Below are 10,889 nucleotides of genomic sequence, written 5' to 3'. Positions count from 1 at the left end.
CACTCAATTCTCAACCCCACTTGAGAATTGGAGAGTGTAATTACCCCTCTCAATTACACCTAATTCCCACCTAACTGTGTAACTACTTGATCAAACACACAGGCCAAACTGTGTAATTACACCAAATTACACCCAATTCCAATTACCTGGGTGGCTTTCCAAACAGGCCACCCAACTTTCACTACATTACTTATAAATATTTCACTTAACCAAAAATATTTTAAAATTTCCAAAAGTTAATCAAAAACATCCCTCTCCACCTATCTAAATTTTATTTTTTATAATAAACGATTTTACTGCATTAATGGATAAGCGGTCTCAGTTACAATCCAACAAGGGAAAGCAGAAATCCAAATAATCTTACGTAGCAAAAAAATAGAAAAATTGACTAAATTGTGTCACCTACATTAGATAGATCTTTTGTTCTCACATGACTTACTGTTGTGAAAAGTATCTGATAACTTTAAAATTATAAAGGGTAAATTAAATGATCATTGGTGAAATTCCTCTAAGTTAAATTATTTGTCTTTTTAAGTTAAATTATTTCCTAAGATGACTCTTCTTATTCTACGATAATTCAAGCTATAGGGGCACCTCATGGACTTCATAGTTCATAATAGGGCAATACTAAAATAGGCATATGTGGGTGTCTGGATACACGTACTTTGTTCATATTCCTGCGCAAAAAAAGAAAAAAAGAAATCCCCAAAGCAATTATTTGTGTCTTCCTTGAATATATACCTTATATATGTGTTATGTGTATATATTCGAAGTAAACGATGTAGAAAATAGGATTTAGTTCTACCCCTTTAAAATTATATTAGATGAACAATTAAAGACTTTACATTTTGGATACGTTCGTTCCTGGTTTCAAGCAAAAATGAAGATGCGCATGCGATACTATTCTTACCACGACCCCTGTTTTGCAACGATATATACCCTAATCATATACAAGAAAACAAATCCATTTTTTCCTACATGAAATATCCCATGTGAAAAAAAATACTGGTATATGTTTTAAAGACAATAGCTATGGTCGTTTGATCTAAGAAAAAAAGACAATTATTTCACAAGTGATTACGATACTTGTAACTGTAGGGGTGTATAAAGAAAATCGACAAACCGCACCAAACCGATAAACTAAGAAAAAAAATTCAACTAGTGGTTTGGTTTGGCTTGATTTGGTGTTGAAAAAAAAAATCCGATCATAATTGGTTTGGTTTGGTTTTAGCTAAAAAAAAGTCAAACCGAATCAAACCAACCCGACATTACATGTATTCAATTTATAATTTTATGCATAAAAAAATTTATTTGTAATGTAATTTATAAATATTTCTTAAATTTATTCATAGTTTTTTTGTCTTTTATCATATTATTTCAAACTTGAACATAAAATTTTGAATGTCAATAAATTTTATATCCCATGGATGTTAGTAACTCAAATAAAGTCCAAACCAAAACCAACTCAACACTAATGATAACAAAAAAAATTCAATTACACCACTAGGAATGACAATAATGTTGGATATTATTCTTTAGTTTTGAGTAATTTGTTTAGAGAGTGAAAATACATAACATAATTTTTTTCTTTGTCATGTAATTAATATTTATCAAATTTAATTTTATTTTAAGATGACTTAGTATTTTTAGATTATGGCCATTTTCTTTATGGCTTATTAATTAACAATATTTATTTTAACCGACTTTTTTTTTTTTTTGGAATACTCTAATACGATTCACTCATCTCACATTTTATGTTATTTTCTTAAGAAACACCTTAATTATATTGCTGTATCTTACTAGAAATATTTGAAGTAAAAGTTAGTATATGTTTTGTATGAAGCCTTTTCCGGGGAAAAAAGTCCAAAAAACCCGAGAAAACAAAATAACACGAGAAAACCCGAGGTTGAAAAACCTAAATTTTATTGGTTTGGTTTGATTTATAAATTTAAAAACCCGACGCAATTGGTTTGGTTTGGTATTTAAAAAATCCGAACCAACCCGATCCATGTACACTCCTACTTGTAAGCATTCTAATTCGTGTTACCCCATGTGATCAAAGTAGTTATTGGAAATCTATATTAATGAAGTTGAAGTAATCCACAATCATGAAAATTTGTGTGCTTGACAAGCAAGAACTTCGCTTCTCGGGCCTCCGATTAATGTTTATTTTCTCCTTTATCAAAACAAAGAGCAACTTCTTTTCTTTACTAATCGAATTTGATTCCAGTCCTGACTTGAGTTACATTTTCGACAATTAAACCTATAGCTTGTTCAAACTGGTGATCACTTTCATTTTGATGCTTTATTTTCTAGCTTCTCCTGGAAAATCAAGATGTCATGGTTGAAAAGCAAGTTCTACCTCAATTGGTAATAACATAATGACAATTATGCAATGCTCTCTTTTTCTTTTTTTTCTAGGGTGGGGTTTTTGGGCTCTTTCACTATCAATTCTGTTCATGTTCTTGTGGTACCGCATGTTAGCAATGTGGCAGACAAAGACTCGAATTGAGATGACAAAAAAGAAGAGGAAGACAGCACAAAAATATTTGGAGATTGACATTGAGGACCTCCTTAAGAGTGGATTGGATGTATGCCTGTGACGAGGTGATTTTTTTATAATTTTTTAATTTTGAAATTTAAATCTCCAAAGTCTTATCTTGTTAGATAAGAAGATGGTAAGTACCTTACGATTGTTGGGAATTTAAATATTTTCTTATTGTACGATACGTGACACGTTGTCATGTACTTTTCATGAGAGGTGTGATCTTAGCCCCCGTTTGGCCATAAGAATTATTCACTTTATTCAGGAAATTTTTTTACTTTTTTCCGGAATCAGTGTTTAGCCATGAAAATTTCGAATACAATTTGAAGTTGTATTTCGGAATACCAAAAACTCAAAAAAAATTATTTTTCAAAAAAATTTCACTTTTTTACAACTACATTTCATAAAAACTATAATTTCAAAAATTATGGTCAAACACAACTCCAACTCTAACTACAAAATTCCAAAAAAAAGTGATTTTTTTTTTTTTTTATCTATGGACAAACGGGGCCTTAGAACATTCAATGGGATTTTAGACACAAATCTAGTAAATTAAGGTGCATAAATTGATACTCCTTCCGGATTAAAAAAAAGTGTCAACTTAGCCTTTTTCATTTGAATAAAAAAAATGTCTACTTATTAAATTAAGAAACAATTAACCTTATCTTTCCAGATTTGCTCCTATTAAGTGTTATGTAATCAAACCCCAATGTTTATTTAATTAGGTGTAGTTTAATCAATTTACATATTTATTTCTTGGAGTAAGTAGTTTTTTAAGGAGTGCTCCAATGTCTAAGTGGACTCTTTTTTTTAATTCGGAGGGAGTACAAAATTATGAAAGGAGTATGTATGTACACAAGAGTTACCATGTAAGTTGAAGAGTTAATACATGTATAAAGCCTAAAAATGTCGGTCCAAAGAAGCAAATAATATCTCTAATACCTCTTTGTCATGGGTTAAAGTGAGTCAGTCCATCTATGATGTATCTCATGCGCAATCCATCAAAACTTGAGTGAGTTTGGCATGATAAAATTTCTCTCATACATAGAGATGTTGAGATAAGGTCAATTGCATGTTGCAAATGAAACTTCTGATATGAATGTTTTTATTCTAACAAATATTGTCAAGTTTTTTGGATATACAGGGCATTCATCTGATCGGCAATAAGAGTTTGATCCACATATGCTATCTATTTGCAAGAAGGATTCTTGTCAAACTATGTTATTTTACATGACAATCAAATCATAGAAAAATAACAGCAGTTTATAAAGCAAGTCAAGAATGTACTTGGCGTGATTGCAACAATATTATATGGCGGAGATGCAATTCTATCTAAGGAATGAAGATGCAGATGATCAACCGTTCGTCCAATGATTATTTGACATATCTGATCACAAATGCTCTGCCAACCTCAAGATATGATAAGTTGGTATACAAGATCGGAGTACATCATCTTCCAGAATTATGTGACGCTTTAATCAGGGGGAGTAAAATAACCATTGTATTCTTTTTTCCTTAACCGAGGTTTTGTCCACTTTGGGTTTTCCTGGTAAGGCTGTTAATGAGCAGCTAGCAATGCATATTACTAGATACGCGTATTCTTTTTCCTTTACTAGGATTTTTGCCCACTGATTTTTTTTTCTAGTAAGGTTTTGACGAGCCACATTAACTATTAATGAACATCGCGGGGAGTGTTGTAAATACACCGTATTGTGGATGTTCATTCAAATACACTATTTCCTGGATAAGCTTGCAATCAAGTAAGCAGCTTGCAAGTAGCTCATGCGGGCAGGTTGCAAGCAGCTCCCTCGAAAGCCCGCAATCGCTGGCAGCTGAAGAAGTAGCTCATGCAGGCATTTGCATGAAGAAATTTCAAGCAGGCAGCTTATCAGCAGTTTCTGAAAAGACTCACAGCTGCTTCTTTTCTTCTATAAGTCAATGCAGTTCATTTGTACACATCAATTGAAAGAGTAATAAAATCTCTCTCTCCCCCAATCTCTTTGGCTATATTTCTTGTTGTCGTGTACTTTTAATATTATTTTATAATAAATATGTTTATTTGGAGTTAGTGTGATCACAAGGACATTGGCTGAGTCCTCGGCCTAGTAAAACAAACAATTAGACCCCAATTTATGTTTTGTGCCTTTAGTTTCCTCTGCTGCCAACTTTTCTCATTGTTCCGTGTGCAGCGAACTTCTCAGTCTCATTCTCTTTGACCAATCAGTTTATGTGTTCGGATTTTCTGTCGTGTTCTCCTCTCTCGTACCCCTTCTATATATTTTTCTGTCCTTTTATGTCCATCTCAAATGAGACAAAAAAACTCCTATTTTTGCAATTATTATAGTTGTAGAATACAAATTTGGTTAATTGGTGTTAATGTTTTACTCCCTTCAACCTGTAAACATTATAGAGAAAAGTTTTGGAGATTATGGAATAAACTGAGATTCACACTAATTCTTTCATAACATATTTCACATAATCATATTTTTAATTATAAACATTTGAGTGTCTTGTACAGTGTACCACAAGTTAAGTCACAAGAAATGGGGCTTAAGTGTCATCTGTTTAAGCTGAGGAGGTCATTTTGGTAAGATTATGTGGATTATATATTGGTGACTGGTAACTAATTTAGCGCTGGTGATTAATGTGCATTTGACTAGGTTAGAGGGGCCCGACTTCTAGTCTCACCACAATGATAATAATAAGCAGTACACATGGTGGATGTCTAAATTTTCCTCAAGTGCTATGTTGGGAGAACTAACATGTCGACCAAAACAAAAGAGGGGATATCAATTTAGATTGTAGTTTAACTGTCACCGAATTGAAGCAATAGACATATTTTCCTTCCATTGATTTTTTTGACGTTTATCCCTTAGTTATTATTTTGAAGATAATTTATATCTACCATTTAAGTTAGGAGAAAATTGTGTTAATTAAACTCTCAAATAGCTTTACCAACAAGGGTTGTGGTGCACTGACTGGTACTACGCCATCCTTAACCAAGAGGTCTCAAGTTCAAGCCCCTTTGGGTACGTACTACGTGGTCACCATTGTTAGGGAGTGCTTTGCCCCTTAGGTCTCATTTATTTTCATTAAGATTAAGACGTCTGAATTTGAATGCACATCTGAATGATTAAGATGTTGTCTCTAGGTCTGAACACTAAATGATTAAGACTGTTTATTTTTCAATATCTGAATGTGCATAATATATTTATTTAAACATAATAAATATACAATTTAAATTAAAAAGTAACTAAATAGTAGAAAATAATATAAATTTAATAAAATAAAATATTATTTGAAAAAAATGAAACATTTATGTTTACTAGTAATGGTGGAGATGTTTGTAATCATGGTGGGTGGTGAGTGGGGGTGGAGGGGTAAGCGGGTGGTGGGTGGTTGGGGTGAAGGGTGGGAGGTAGTGGGGGTGGGGTTGGTGGGGAGTGGGGATAGGGTTGGTGGTGGGAGGTGGGGGTAGTGGGGGAGTGGGTGAGGGTATGGTTGAGGTGGAGGGTTTGGGGTTGGAGCTAGTGATAAAAAAATTTCATCCAAAAATACCTCTTAATGATATTAAGACTTGGTTCAAGATCATAATGATTAAGACCTATTCTGTTACACCTCGTAGTTTCGTCCGTTGAGATTCGTTAGGCGTTAGTTGTCCTAATCGTGGAAACGGGAGTTACCGTAGGATATATGAGATTACATGTTCCCATATTATGATTATGGGGGTTTAAGCCCATGAAATAAGCTATGGAAGGATTTAAGAACAAGCAAATAAAGGAATGGAGTTTGTGGGAACTTTGGTAAAACTTGGCAAAATTTTCGAACAGGATTTTAGTCCAGATTAGGGTAGGCATATCTCCTAGAATATGAGGAGTTTTGGTGTGTTTCTTTTATCCAAATTGAAGTTCATCGAGTCTAGTTTTCAACGCAACAAACCGTTTGTCAATGTGACGTCGGAGTAAAAAGTTATGGGTGTTTCAAGATAGACTGTCTGAGCAGAAAATTTCTGCAGACCATTTGACGGCTCGCAGAAATTTTGACGCCCCGCAGAAAATTCTGAGGCCTGTGAAATTGCACCAGCCCAGCGTCAAATGGTTACAGTGAACCATATTTGACTGGGCAATTCTACGGACCATTTTGACGGTCCGTAGGAATTTTGACGGCCTGTCAAAATGGGCGCAGAATTGCCCGACGGGATTTTAAGTTCCGCTTTATATAATTCACTCCACTTCTTTTTGACATTTTATTTCACCAAATCAGATCCAAAAGCTCTCCAAAAACCCTCTCTTCTACTCCATAAACTAATCCAAGCCAAAATTCAAGGGAGATTAAATATCAAGAAGCAAGAATCAAGAGACCCATGTGTTACAAGTCTTGCTAGGGTTAGTAGACTCCAAGAATTCTTTGGGTATTGAAGCTAGGGTTTTTATATAAGTTGATAGCTTGCTCAAAAGCTCATTCTTATGAGATAAAAGGTTAGTTTTCATGCTTATTACATATTATCAAGAATGTTTAGTTGTTGAATAACTTGGGTGGAAGGAGAAAGTAGAAGATGAGTTCTAAATGTAGTTTTTATGATGTTTTTGAGTAGTAAACTAACTTGAGTTATGATTCTTAGTATAATATGGATATAATATTGTTATAGAAGGTAGTAATAGTGATGAGGAAGCATTGTACGGAAATGTGCTTAAATGGGTGTGAAGTTGTTGGTATAAGTTGAACACAAGGATGAATTTTGAAGGCTAAATCGAATGTGAATACTTGATTATGATATTGTGGATATTATTGTGGTTGTTGGGAGTTGTTTTGTGATATGGTGGAAGTTGACGAAATAGGGGAAATGGCCCAATTTTCATTAGGTCATGAATTATTCTAGTTTGAATTTAGGAGTATCATTAAGGCTTAACCATGTTATGAATCCTTCTAAATGTAGATTATTCAAGCTTCAATGGGGAACGTTAAATAGTTAAGGAGACAAAGAGGTATGTAAGGCTAGACAAAGAGGTATGTAAGGCTAACCCTTCTTTCATTAAGGCATGGTTCCTTTGCTATATATATATATCCTTTCATGAGTTCCATAATGATTTATAAATGACTCTACCCCTAAGAGTACCAAAGCTCATGATTCTCGATACTTTCACGATACTAGTACTTCCTTTATATGATAGTTGATCCTATAAGGATAGATATAACGAAAACGATGATGGCAATGATGTTGATGATACTTATGGACTTTTATGTATACGTGTATAAGTATGTATGACTATTATGTAACACCGAGCTTATATGGCCGGGTATGATACCTATCGCGCGCACACCACTGTAGTTGGGTACAGATAACACTGAGCATTTGTAGGGCCAGGTATGTGTGACACCGAGCCTTGTCATGGCCGGGTAGGTGAAACCACCGACCTTCATGGTCGGGTCTGCTATGGATGCGAATATGTATATGAATACGGATACGAATATGGATACAGATATGGATATATGTATATGTATATATGTATGTACACGAGCACGCATTAGAAATGGAAGGTCCCTATGAAAGACAAGTAAGTAATTACGATGATGGCTACTATCTCCTGATTCTCCCATCTTATGCTATTTCTTATGCTCCTATTATGATGTTGATTATGCTTTACATACTCAGTACATTATTCGTACTGACGTCCTTTTGTTTGTGGACGCTGCGTCATGCCCGCATGTGGACAGGAAGACAGGCTTGATCCATAGATATCTTATTCAGGGACTGCATAGAGGAGCTCATTTCATCGAAGCTACGGCTTTTGGTATTATTCTTTTGTGTACATACTATGGGCATGGCGGGGTCTGTCCCGCCTATATGATGTGACATACTACTCTTCTTAGAGCTCGTAGACAGTTGTATATGATTAGATGTCCTTAGCCTTGTCGGCTCATATTTTGTATATCATTTTGATAGCCTCGTTGGCTTGTGTATATGGATATGGGCATTGTTATTGATGATGATATAAATGTGTTTTTGCCCAACGAGATTAGCACTATTGATGCATATAAATTATGAGTAAGCCACGTGGCTCACCTAGATGTGAATATGAGAGCACGATAAGAGGTACCCGGGTGGGTTAGCGTCGGGTGCCCGTCATGGCCCTCCGGTTGGGTCGTGACATATTCAGACCCAATAAGTGTTTAAATCTTAATGCAAATAAATGCACTTAATAGCTTAAGGTCTAAAATAAGTGCAAACAAATGAGGCCTTAATGTGGGACTACCCGATAAGAGTCCGGATTTAGTCGGGCCCAATGCGGATACCAGACACCGGATGGAAAAAAAAAATCTCAAATAGATTTCTTTGGTATAGTATAATTATAAAACGGAAAAGGGTCATATTTACCCCTCTACTTTCAAATAAGGTTCATATATACCTCTTCACATGCTTATCGAACATAAACGCCTACCGTCATATGCTCAGAACAAATATGCTAGATCCTTTAAATATGCTGATCCCACCTTAAAATAGACACATTGAGGATTAAAATTACATTAGAGGACCCAGATCATTTTTGCCCAGCCAACACCCAAAAATAACCCATCATCCGGAGCAATCAACCAAACTTCTCTATCATTATCTTTCTCATCATTGTAATGTCTACTGAGGCTAAAGATGATGATTTTTTTTTTAATTTTCTGCTTCGAAATTTCCGATAACAATGGCGGAAAAGCTATTCAGGTAGCTTAATTTAATCCCTAAACATGAAATCAACAAGGCAACGGGGGATTCTGCATAAGCTATTGAACAACCAAACTTTTCTATCCCTCAATGGAGCTTGTTTTCATTGCTCTTCAAATGGATGCTTTTGATTTTGGTATTGAGAAAATGGAAAACAGAGTGATTATGATATTCCACAGTTTCAAAAGCATCACAAAGCTTTTTCACATCGTTGAGCTTTGCATTGGAGTTTTCGTGTTGTTGTGGAGTTCTATTCGGTTGCCTTTTGCGATCAAAATTTCCGACGAGTATTTCCGGCAACTTACTCCATTGTTGAAGATTCATTTTAAAATCGGTTTTTCAGATTTTTTTAAAATTAATCCAGATTTTAAAAATAAAATAAAATTAGGACACTTTATTTTTAAAAAAATACTTTATAAAAAAAATCATTTTTTAGATTTTTTAACTAAAATATTCAATTTTCGAGAATATATTTTAATAAAGGGGTTTTATTAAAACAAAAAAGATTTAGATTTTTAATAAAATCCATTTTTAACATATTTATTTTTAGAAAAATCAATTTTTCAGATTGTTTTTAAAAAAATTGGCACGTAGGCACCATAGAATAAGTTAAATGCCACGTGGTATATAATGTCACCCAATTCCATTGACTAGCACTTGTTTATTTTTTAATACGTTAAAATGAAGAGTATTTTGAAACTTTGCTAATGGTAGGGGTATATTCGGCCCCAACTTGTAACGGGAGGGGTTTATTTGACTACTTTAGCTAATGGAGGGTAAAGTTAGCCAATAAATTAAAATAGAGGGATATATTTGACCCTTTTCCCAAAATATTTGACCCTTTTCCCAAAAATGCTTTTGTTGTGCTAATTTGACGATTTGATAACATCCCACAAGTCAAAGTTTCTCCTTTAACAATAATTCCTTGGAGAAATGAAATGTTGAACAAGAAAATTAGGAGTGTCCTAGATCTAAACTGAAAATTGATATATCAGTCACTATGCAGACATGTAGGAGTGTCCCTATAATATGTGGATCATTTGTTCATCCTTAGCCCAACTTTCGTTTTTCTAATATTTATACCATTAGACTAATTCAATTTGTTAACGACCTTGCTTACTCATTAAGAGATGATTGACAATTAGTGGATCTAAATATGCTCTATCATATGAAATAGAATTAAGTAATAATTTATTTGCATGTCTTTTTGCAACTCTTCCATTAATCGGAATATATTTTTGCACATGCATTGACATTAAATTTAATCTCTCCATCTCTCCAATTAAATTATCTGAAAAAAGCTCGAATAATAAATTTTAAAAAGAAAGATATTCGACAATTAATGGATCTAATATGCCCTATCATATGAGATAGAGTTAAGTACTCCTCCTACCTTTTCAATATATGCTGTACTTTTCGGATTTCGAGAGTCAAACAAATTTTTCTTTGATTATAATTTTTTCACGTGCCTTATAAATATTTTGAATTGTTAATTACAGTGACTTATATTATTTTTTACATAGTTTCCAAATATGAAAATTTTATTTCAAAAAATTTAAATATTCATGGTCAAATTTACGGTCAAAGTTGAAAAGTTTACAACAACAACATATCCAGTGAAATTTTCACAAA

The sequence above is a fragment of the Lycium ferocissimum genome, chromosome 7 (assembly GCF_029784015.1).
Source record: "Lycium ferocissimum isolate CSIRO_LF1 chromosome 7, AGI_CSIRO_Lferr_CH_V1, whole genome shotgun sequence".
NCBI lineage: Eukaryota > Viridiplantae > Streptophyta > Magnoliopsida > Solanales > Solanaceae > Lycium > Lycium ferocissimum.
Note: the sequence above shows the minus strand (reverse complement) of the source record.